The sequence below is a fragment of the Hordeum vulgare genome, chromosome 5H (genome assembly GCF_904849725.1).
Source record: "Hordeum vulgare subsp. vulgare chromosome 5H, MorexV3_pseudomolecules_assembly, whole genome shotgun sequence".
NCBI classification, from domain to species: domain Eukaryota; kingdom Viridiplantae; phylum Streptophyta; class Magnoliopsida; order Poales; family Poaceae; genus Hordeum; species Hordeum vulgare.
The window spans coordinates 375,516,258-375,528,042 of NC_058522.1; the positions used below are offsets into that span (position 1 = coordinate 375,516,258).

The window sequence follows — 11,785 nt, forward strand, 5'->3', positions numbered from 1 at the left end:
ACCTATCTGAGGCGGAAGGGTAGATAAGCAGCCCGACATCTTTTTGATTGATGTGATTGGTTCCTTGGCGCCCATCACTGCTTTCACGGTTAGCACGCTCCCAGTATACAGCTGCTCAGTCAATGTGTAAATCGCCTTTAACTTCAAGATGCAGTCGTCCTGAAGGTTGGCGGCTCTCGGGCCTGCGTAAGGGACAATAATGGTCAGTGTTTTTCACACTAATTTTTTTCTTTTACAAAGTACAAAATCAGGGATTCCTTCTTACCAAAGATGGCCTGTGTCATGTTGGAGATATGTTTCTTTAAGCCGGCCAGTTCTTGTTGCACGGCTTCTAGTTTTGTTTCAGCCATTTCCGCTCGCTTTAGCGTGGTGGCCTGGTCACCTTGAGACTTCTTGTTGGCGGCTTTCAGCTTTTCCATATCAGCTAAGATCATCTGGTATTTTTCTTCTGCTTTAGCCCGCGCATCTTGCTGGTCGCCTAAACTTTTCTTTAAGTCGCCCAACGTCGACTCAGCTTGGGCCAGAGATTCCTGTCAACATATTATCAAGGGAAAAGTCTCAGAATTATTGCAAGCAACACCCCTGAAACTTGGGGGCTAATGTATAATTTTTTAGATAAAATTATACCACATCAAGACCCGATGCATCTTTCAAAATATGACCCGGCCCTTGGGGGTTACAGGTTGAAAGTTTTTTCTACAATCAAGACCCGACTCATCTTTTAAAAGATGACCCGGCCCTTGGGGGTTACAGGTTGAAAGTTTTTTCTACAATCAAGACCCGGCTCATCTTTCAAAAGATGACCCGACCCTTGGGGGTTACAGGTTGAAAGTTTTTTCTACAATCAAGACCCGGCTCATCTTTCAAAAGATGACCCAGCCCTTGGGGGTTACGGGTTGAAAGTTTTTTCTACAATCAAGACCCGGCTCATCTTTCAAAAGATGACCCGGCCCTTGGGGGTTACAGGTCGAAAGTTTTTTCTACAATCAAGACCCGACTCATCTTTTCAAAGATGACCCGACCCTTGGGGGCTAATGAGGAGGGTATGCATTAAGTCTTACCTCATGTTTATTCTTCATTATATGGAGCAAACTCTTCTCCAGTTCATAACTTGTTTCCAGGCAACTTTCGAAGCTGGAGCAGAGCTCTTTAAACTCAAGATTTTCATATTGAGAGAGTTTGGCCTTAGAAATTTCATGTCCAGTAGAAGGATCGGACGATATTGATACATGCTTCGATAAGACTGTCGAAGCGGGCTTAGAAAAGCCAGTACCAGTAATGATTACAACATCAGGATCTTCAGTCGCCTTCAACGAATTTGGCGGGTTGGGCGCTTCCATGCCTTCCTTGGAAGAACTTGGAAGGTCAACCCGGTCATCAGATATATCTTTCGCCGGGTCAGCATGAGCCGGCGCTGGCATTTCTTTAAGTTCTGGAGCCGGGGTGGAAGTTGAGCCGCCAGTTTTTCTCTTATTCGCTTGCGCTCTAAGGAAAAGAGGGTCATGCTTAAAAGCAAGCATCATCATTATCAGGAAAAACATAAGTATTATAAGGACTTACCCTGGTACGCGAACCATTGGCGGAAGGGCCGACATCACTGAGTCGCCTGACGAAGGGGAAGAAGTCTGCAAAAAGTAATATCTCAAAATATGAGCGGGTTACAAGTATGATCCAAAAGAAAACGAAGGTGGACATTGATAAAGGATACCTCATTTTGCGTTTCTTGGTAGGAGTTTTCACTGGTAACCCGGACACCAAATCTCCTGAGTGGCTCCGAGTCTTCCGATAGGAAGGTGTTGTGCCTTCTTCAAGAGAAAATTAGGATCCAGACAAGCATTTGGGTGAGACATGTGAACTTTCCCAGAAACCCGCCTGGCCGGCTTAGGCGGAGGAGAAGATGAGTTGGAAGAAATAGAAATTACCTCTACGCCGTCATCTTGGCTTTCGTTATCATCATTCTATACATAAGAGATGCAGAGATATAAGCACAAATTATAGCAACGGATGTCAAGACAAAGAAGATATAATTTTACCTCTGAAGACACATCGCCGACTTGGGATTCGTCCACATCGGACGATTCGGTGATGGCGGTTTTGTTTTTACCCTTGGTTTTCCTCTTTGGAGGCGGTCTGGCTTGCTTCAGGGCCATCTTCTTCGGCCTCTTGGACCAGAATCGGTCGCCTTTATGAAGTGGAATTTTCATTATGCGAATCAGAATCCGAGTAAGTCGGGAATAATGAACCAAAGGCGGGTTAAATTATTTATCTTAGGAGCCGGGTTAATCTTGCAGAATCGCTTGAGCCCTATCTGGCCACACTTGGCCAAGGGCTCGCCGGTTAGCTTCTTGATAATGGTCACAATATCTTCCTCTGTGAGTGCTGTGCGGAAGTAGCATTGGGGGTGGTCCAAAGTACCATCAATCTCACACATCAAGCCATCCCGGCGACTCAAGGGAAGGATGCGCCATTCAACCCAGCAGTGGATCAGATCAACTCCAGTAAGACCGTTGTTTGTTAAAGATCGTAACTCGGATAGCACTGGAATAAAATCCGACTCCTCTTCTTCGGTGAGCTTGTCAGGAAGTTTGAAGTTTGTAGGCAGGCGTTCCTTCTTATAGCCGAGAAGTTTGTTTTCACCCGGAGTTGAAGTTTCCTAGCAATAAAACCAAGACTCGCCCCAGCCTTTGGGATGGCTAGGCATGGCGAGTGATGGGAATGAGCTGTCCCTGCGGCGTTGAATGTTGACCCCTCCAAGTTCTAAGCTAGGGCCATTGGCGAACTCGGTCTGGCGATTCAAATGGAAGAAGTACTAGAACAAAGGGACTGATGGTTCCATCCGTAAGTAAGCTTCACAGAATACTTGGAACTGGCATATGTTGCTGATCGAGTTGGGGCCCAGGTCTTGGAGGCGAACGTTCATGAAGGCCATAGCATCTCTGAGGAATTTTGATCCTGGCGGCTTAAACCCCAGTTCGAGGTGCTCAGCAAAAACGACTATCTCCCCTTCCTTCGGGTTGGGGATTTCTTCGCCTAATCTGGATCGCCATCTGATAACTTCTTTCGGGTCAAGATTCCCCGTCTTCACGCAGTCGTTGAGGAAGGCATCGTCAACTTTGGTCGGGAGCCAATCAGCCTTGAAAACGGTACCCATAGCGACAGAGGAAAATGTCACGGGTAAAATAACTCGTCGAACACTTGTTGAGTGGCTAAGAGGATCTATTAACTCGCCGAACATTTGTTGAGTGACTAAGGGAATATGTTGACTTGCCAATAAGGGCCCGGAGCTCAGCACAAGGGCGACTTAGGAATTTCCTATTGTTTAGGGGAGACATCTCTGAGCATCAGAGATGTTCATTAAAATGGTGAAGTGCGGATCTATAAACAAGTTTCTACACGGCAGACAGTAAAATATAGATCTACGAGCAAGTTAAAATGGATAGAAAAGGGCCTGGATAAGGCAAAATAGTCTATGTCTAGGGTAAAAACAGTGAGGTTGATTGAGGATATGGTCGATACTACCACGCCTATTACTAATGCGAATCAATCAGCATATATGAAGGCATTCGAGGTGTTCTAAGAAACCGGTAGACGATGAACATCGAGGAGCTAAGATCTGTTTCTAATGGCAGAGGACTGACCTGATGATGCATCCGAAAGCGACCGCGGGAGATCCACGGTGAGTGTTGCGTTCTTGGTTGGCTCGGAGATGCGTCGGATGCGGTGGCCGGCGACGGAGTTCCTCGGGCGGCGATGGAGTTCTTGGTGCGGTCACGAGGAAGAAGAGGTCGAGGAAATGGGTAGGTGAAGATGTTTTTTGCTCCCTTTCCCGAGCCTATTTAAGGGGTCGGGCGCTGGAATCAAGCCCCCTCGCACGGGAAATGAAAAGACAAGATAAAGATTCGCAATAATAGCGCCAAAATTTTCGGGATATCTGTGCCGAGAGATCCGTTGGGGATTACGTCGTCAAGAAACGGTTCGACGACTTGGATATTTTCACAAAGGATGGCGGTTTAAGCGTATGATGCATAAAAGGAGCAGAATGAGTCGCCCCTAACTAGGTAAGAGTATTGGCGTGAATAGGTTCAAGTCAATCTGGGGCCTAATGTTGGGGATATTATCTGCAGTGTGACCCGCCCTAGTTGGGCCGGGTCACCATGTGGGCAACTCATCCTTTGGTGATTCAAGCTTTGGCCTTATAGGCCCAGGAGCTAGATGGCGGTTCAAGATCCTCGTGGAGAACCAATTATCGGGGAGTTCTCCAGTCTTGGAAGGCTCGGCGACTTAGAGATAGAAAGAATCACGACTTGCGTGAGGGCAAGGACTCTTGTAAACCCTAAGGACTCGACCTGTATATAAAGACGAGTCCCTGGGAAGGAGAGGACAGGTTAGAAATCATCGAGAGCTAGGTCAGGCGAGTTACGCCCTCCTTGTAATCGAAACACCATCAATACAACACAAAGCAGGACGTAGGCTTTTACCTCCTCACGAGGGGCCGAACCTGGGTAAATCCGAGTCTCGCTCCCGTTTAACCCCTTTGAGTCACCACCAAGGTGCGATGGATCCATCATTAAGTCCTTTCACTAGGACATCTGCCGTGACAAAACCACGACACTTTGTTATCTTGGATATTCCCGAGGACGATGCCATGGCTGTCATCCTCGGAAGACCCTTTTTAAACAGTGTAGGGGCTGTTATAGATTGCAACAAAGGCAATGTCACTTTCCATGTCAATGGTAATGATCATACGGTGCACTTTCCGAAGAAACAATATCGAGTACATTGCATCAATGCTATCGAGAAAACTTCATCGATTCTTATTGGGAGCTTTGAATGCCCTATTCCTCGTGTCAAGATGAAGTATGGTTTGCTTGTTGGGGAAATACACATCCCCATTGAGGTGACTTAGTGACTATTCGAAAATTCTCCATCCTCTTTTGCGATTCAAGAAAGTTTTGTCGAGGGGATTTGATCAACCCCATTGACGGATTTCTTTCGATGACCATGAGATGGATGAATCAAGGAGTCACAAACCTCTCTTCCAAGCTTTAACTTTAGGTTGCTTAGAAGAAAAATGATAGATTTAGTTTAGTTTCAAAGTTTCCTGTTTTAGCGTCCGGTAGAAAAGTACCCTGAAAATCAAAGTTCTCCGAACGCTGTGAAAATCAAGTATGATTTTTTCTGGATTTTTTGAAAAATTCTGGGACAAAGAATCTGTCTGGGGGCCACACCAGTGGACCACAAGCCCTAGGGGCGCGGGCACCCCTCCTGGCTGCGCCACCCAGGCTTGTGGGGCCCACATGCATCCCCTCCACTCATTCTTGCTCCCATCCAGTTCTCCTACCTCCAGAAAAAATTGTTTCGCAGTTCAAACCCGTGTTCTTGCTCCTCTTGCTGGGATTTTCGATCTCTTTGCTCAAATCACCGTTCTCCGAACTGTTTTGGGGAAATTACTCCTTGGTAAGTGACTCCTCCATTGGTCGAATTAGTTTTTGCTCTAGTGCCTTATACTCCGCATATTTTTGCTGCCTTGGTGACCATGTTATTGAGATTTGCATGCTAATTCTAGCTGGTCCCAAGTAGTTTTGATGCGTAATATGGCCTCTAGGCACTTGTTGGAGTAGTTGCTACGAGTTTCGTTGAGCCTTATTCACTTTTCCTTAGAATCGCTAAAAATTTCAGAAAATTTCAGAGATAGAAAAGGGAAAAGATGAGGAGGTTCTTGAGAGGCTCTTCAAGCCGTGACCCCAAGGATGATGGGAGTGAGAAGAAGCCCAAGCATTTGGTCCCTCGAGTCGCAGAAGTTCGAGCGTGCGAGTGGCCAAGCGACGTGTTCTTACGCGCCACTGAAATTTATGAGGACTTTTATCACTTGGTGGAGAACGCAGGCCTTACTGCCTTCGTGGAAGATAAGTGTCCCCAATACCTCGTCCTCACTAATATCTTCATACAAAGCTTTCACTTCTATCCGAGGAAGAATCCTCCTATGGTTGAGCTTAAACTTTATGATATCCTCGAGCGCATGTCACTCCAGGATTTTTGCAATGTTTGCAAATTACCTTACGTTGGGGATACTCATGAACCTCGTCCATGGGACTTGGAAGCTTTCATTGGTACAATTGCTGTAGGAGAGGAGAGAGGAGTGTCTTGCGCTAGAGCTGCTAGCATTCATTTTCCCGTGCTTCAGTACTTCTCACTATTTGTGGGAAAATGTTCGATTGGCCGTGGGAAAGCTAGGTCACTTAGTTCCCCAAATCTGCGGTCTTGCGCGAATCCCTTTATAACGATAAAACTTATAGCTTGGGCGCTATAGTAGCTCAACAGTTGAACCTGGACCGTTCTAAAGGTGTTGTCTATGGAGGTATCTATGCTACTCGTCTTGCCAGACACTTTGAGATACCTATTAGACTGGAGGAGGAAGAAGAGATTCTTCTTCCCGAAAGATATCTAGATTACGATAGCATGGTCCGCCATGACTTTCTTGATAGTGATATAGGTGGAAGGATTATTTATAACCTGGTATTTAGTCAGGGTACTCGTGAGAGTATTACTTTGCGTGCTCCTTCTTTGTTCAATCTTAATGCAGGCAGGTACACTATTATGCCCTCGGACATCTACGCATATTGGGGCTTGGCCCAACCACAGGTGCCCGTGCCCGAGCCGCCAGTCGAGTACCAGACGCCAGTTTATCAGTGGGAGGCAGAGGATCTCACACAACACTGGCATCCTCAGTCCACTCCGGAGTACCCCGGAGCTGGTTATTTCCCTCCTTGGGAGTAGACCAAGTTAGGACAAAAGCCTAAGCTTGGGGGAGTACGTGTTTCACCGACTTTACATTTTTGCTTATGCTTTCACTTTGTTCGTCGGTGTTCACACTTTGCCACTGTATCATCCATGCTACTTTATTTTCTTTTTCTCGTTTTCTTTTCGTGTGTTTGTCTAGTTTGAGAAAAACACAAAAAGATTTTCTTTTTTTCTTTTGCTTGTTGGGAGCTTTCCCGTGTAGATAGTTTTCTTTTTCTTTGGGTCAAGGTAGAAGATATTGGTTACAATGTTTAGTGGCTCTTGCATGCCTACCTGTTTAGCTTCCAAAGAGCCATATTACTTTGTCTTCTCCTTTATGTTTGCCTACAGATTCCAGCTTTAGTCCAATGCACGAGCACACTTATTATTGTTCACATCATTCGGTCGTGCAAGTGAAAGGCAATAATGACGATATATGATGAAGTGACTGAGCCTGGAAAAGCTGGTATGAACTCGATCTATTTTGTTTTTGTAAATATGACTAGCTCATCATGCCTGATTTAGCTTTGTTGTGAGAGAAACATGTTTGCAATGACAACTTAGAGATCATAGTTTCTTATGCCATGCTTACTTAGCTAGAAGCTTATAATGGTCTATGTTGGTTGCCAACATGAATGTTGAGATGACTATGATGTAGTATGATAGGATGGTATCCTCCTTTGAATGTTTCAAGTGGCTTGACTTGGCGCATGTTCACGCATGTAGTTGAAACAAAATGAACATAGCTTCTATGATGTTCATGTTCATGGTGATTTATGTCCTACTCATGCTTGCACTCAATGTTAGTTAATCTCAATGCATTTTGATGACTGTTGTCGCTCTCTAGTTGGTCGCTTCCAAGTCTTTTGCTAGCCTTCACTTGTACTAAGCGGGAATACTGCTTGTGCATCCACTTCCATAAACCCAAAGTTGTGCCATATGAGTCCACCATACCTACCTATGTGTGGTATCTACCTGCCGTTCCAAGTAAATTTGCATGTGCCACTCTCTAAATCTTCAAGAAATAATCTGTTTTGCATGCCCGAACCGCTCATGTGGTGACAGGGGGCTATTGGTATCTTCCATGCTAGGCGTGTTATCCTTGATATGTGTTTATTCACTATCATTCACGAGAAAGGGGACGGTAATTGGAATTCCCAGTTCCATACTCAAATCGAAAAGATAATTGCAAACAAAACTCCCCCAGGATTGATGTTGGTTTGGACGGTACCCGAGGATTCGGCTAGCCGTGGAGTGTGATTGACTGGTGGTGGGGGAGTCAAAACTTTACTTTTCTGTTTGGGAACCGCCTATAGCATGTGTAGCGTGGAAGATGTTGAGAACTCTTAGTCATTGCGTTGACAATGAAAGCATGCCACCCAAAATTATTATCTCTGTTTTCAAAAGCTTGAGCTCTGGCACCTCTGCAAATCAATGCTTCCCTCTGTGAAGGGCCTGTCTATTTGTGTTCCTGTTGAGTCATCCTCCTCTTACAAAAGAACCAATTAGAGAGCACCTCTGTCATTTTTATGCTTTGCTTTTAACTGTGTTGAGTATGACTATGACTGGATCTTCATTGCCATGAATTATGATGTTTAGTCAGCCCTTGGTCTTTGAAGGTGCTCTGCATTTATGTTGTGCAGTCTCAGAAAGAGCTAGCGAGATACCATCTATTCGTACTGCTTCATGTTGTTTTGATTGAAGTGTTGACATTTGAGGCTTATTATTATTTGCTCGCTAGTTGATTATGCCATTGATATGAGTTTAGCGTGAGACCTAGATGTCATTTGCTTTTGTGGTTTGCTTGTGATCTTGCTGAAACTCTGGTTATGAGTTAGACATAGTTGCAACAACAAGATCAAACAGAGTTCGTCAAAGTTTTTCTTTTGTCTCTTTCAGTTTGTCAACTGAATTGCTTGAGGACAAGCAAGGCTTTAAGCTTGGGGGAGTTGATACATCTCCGTCGTATCTACTTTTCCGAACTCTTTTACCCTAGTTTTTGACTCTAATTTGCATGATTTGAATGGAACTAACCCGGACTGACGCTGTTTTCAGCAGAATTGCCATGGTGTTGTTTTTGTGCAGAAATAAAAGTTCTCGGAATGTCCTGAAAATTTACGGAGATTTTTTCTGTAATAAAAGAAAAATATGTGCGCAAAGATCCTCCGGAGGGGGCGTGCCAGTGGACCACAATGCACAGACCGCGGCCACCCCTATGGCCGCGCCGTGCAGGCTTGTGGGGCTCACGTGGCACCACCGCCCCCAAACTCAGCTCTATATCTTCCGTTTTGCCCGGAAAAAATGAGAGAGAAGGTTTCATCGCGTTTTGCGATACGGAGGCACCGCCACATCCTGTTCTTCATCTGGAGGGCAGATCTGGAGTCCGTTTCGGACTCCGGAGAGGGGAAATCGTCGCCATCGTCATCATCAACCTTTCTCCATCGACAATTCCATGATGCTCTTCATCGTTCGTGAGTAATCTCATCGGAGGCTTGATGGACGGTGATGAGTTGGATGAGATGTATCATGTAATTGAGTTAGTTCTTGACGGGGATTGATCCCTAGTATCCACTATGTTCTAGATTGATGTTGCTACTACTTGGCTATGCTTAATGCTTGTCACTAGGGCCCGAGTGCCATGATTTCAGATCTGAACCTATTATGTTGTCGCCAATATATGTGTGTTTTAGATCCTATCTTGCAAGTTCTAGTCACCTACTATGTGTTATGATCCGGCAACCCCGGAGTGACAATAGCCGGAACCACTCCCGGAGATGACCATAGTATGAGGAGTTCATGTATTCACCGCGTGTTAATGCGTTGGTCCGGTTCTTTATTAAAAGGAGAACCTTAATATCCCATAGTTTCCATTAGGACCCCGCTGCCACGGGAGGGATGGACAATTGATGTGATGCAAGTTCTTTTCCCTAAGCACGTATGACTACATATGGAATACATGCCTACATTAGATCAATGAACGGGAGCTAGTTACATATCTCTCCGTGTTATAGCTATTACATGATGAATTACATCCGTCACACTCATCCATCACCGATCCACTGCCTACGAGTCTTTTACTACTGGTCCTCGCTACGTTACTTTGCCTAGGCTTGTCCCTTGCTACCAAAGGGATTGGGCCACTTTGCTGCTCCTGTCACTACTGCCGTTACTTGTTACTTTGCTGCTGCTACTACTGTTCCTTACTACTCCGCTATTACTTGTTGCAAGACTTTGTTGGAGCCGTTGCCGGGATAGGTAAGCGGCACTAACACCCCGTCAGCAATGCTTTTCCTAGCACCGTTGCTATCATACTACCTTGCTACTAATAGTTTTCTTGCAGACACTAATCTTTCAGGTGTGGTTGAATCCGACACATTTAGCTGCTAATACTTGAGAATATTCTTTCGCTTCCCGTGTTGGCGAATCAACAAATTTGGGTTGAATACTCTACCCTCGAAAACTGCTGCGATCCCATACGTTTGTGGGACATCAGTCACATCATTGACTTGCATGCGATCACATTTATACCGCACGCAACAAGGGAAGGGCCATTCCCTCTCGGTCCCAGGCTGACAACACCCATGCCCCCTGACCGAATGACTGGATTTAGTCTGGTGCCCAAGATTGGTTCATCTCTGCCTCTCTACTTGGTGTGTACTCGGTAATAGGTTTACGACCGACTAAACCGTATCCCCTTTCGGGAAGACCCATGGCGGCACGAAAGGTAAGGTGACATACCGACAAGACTCGATCTACGGTTGACTTAGGAGGTTTAAGATTTCCTGCAAGGTTAGTATCACACAATTGTTCTGGATAATATATCTCAGGGTTACCTCCATCATACCTCGATATGCCCACACTGACCACTCTCGTCCCACGAGATGTCAGTCTCATGGTCTCATCTTTACCATGACAAACCTTCCTCCAAGGTTGTCCAGACTAGCATGAGACACGAGGCATGAGGTAGCACCCACTCACCTTTGCATCACATATATCCAGCAACAAATAAAACATTCATCACATGCATTTATGCAAACATGAATTTAAGTGGTTTTTTTATCAACATAAAACGAATCAGAGTTCAAGATGCTTGCCTTTGGAGTTTGAGGAGGGTGGGGTGCACCCCAAAATCTTGAAGTAAGTCTCCTCTCTCCAAATCCTATTTTGAAAGGTATTGACGCCATTTGAAAACAACACATAAAAGTTGTTTGAATTTTTTTAACTACATATGTAAATAAACTAGAATGAATTTCAGAGAGATAGGACAAATAATCAATTGATTTGGAGTTGTGGTTAAAAAGTTATTAGCAGTCAAAGTTGGGTCAAATCTAAGTTTAAAATAAATCAGAAAAAGGGAAACGGCTTGGGGGGAATACGTTTTTCACAACTGAAAACATATTTAACCGAAGGCGCTTACTCGCAGGGAAAACGTACCAAGGAAGCTACGCCACTCGAGGGCCTCGTTGGCTGACCGGCAGGTGGGGGCACCTGTCAGGTTTGTCTTCTTCCTCACGTGGGAGGAACTGAGCAGCGTTCCAGTGCCTCTCGCCGGCGATTGGCGACTCCCCAAGGGCTCCTAGGTGCAGGAATGGATTCCCAGCGAGCTAGTGGTTCTTCCGGTGGTCGCCATTATCGGAATGGGGAGCAGGGTCGCTAGTGGGGAGCTCCAAGGCGGAAGGGCAGCTTCGGGTCCGATGATGGTTCGGCCAACGGTGGCTCTACATCGAGTCCGAGCAGTGGGACGGTTTCAAGGGGACCAAGGGAGTGCAATTGGGGGTTGAGGTTAGGCGAGGGGCTCTGGCTACGCCGAATTTGTCCGACGAAGCTGCGGCGGCCAAGCAGCCGGAGGGGAGCAGGGCGAGGGGCTCCGGCCAAATTGTGGTGAGAGGAAGGGGGCTGCGGGTGTAGAGAGGATGTTGGATGCTCAAGGGGCTCGGGGACTCCCTTTTATAGCCGGTTAGGGTCAGTTCCGCGGAGGCAGAGGATAAGCTCGCCGCCGACAAGT

At 45.9% G+C, this 11,785-nt stretch overlaps 1 long non-coding RNA gene across 1 annotated transcript; it reads right to left on the reverse strand.

Moving 5' to 3' along the window:
- Positions 1-1,066: 1,066 nt before the first annotated feature.
- Positions 1,067-1,962, reverse strand: LOC123398095. The gene is made up of 4 exons (XR_006610074.1): positions 1,923-1,962; positions 1,709-1,805; positions 1,561-1,625; positions 1,067-1,485 (listed from the first exon to the last, which is right to left on the reverse strand). It is a non-coding gene; the product is annotated as an uncharacterized LOC123398095 (long non-coding RNA).
- Positions 1,963-11,785: the final 9,823 nt, after the last annotated feature.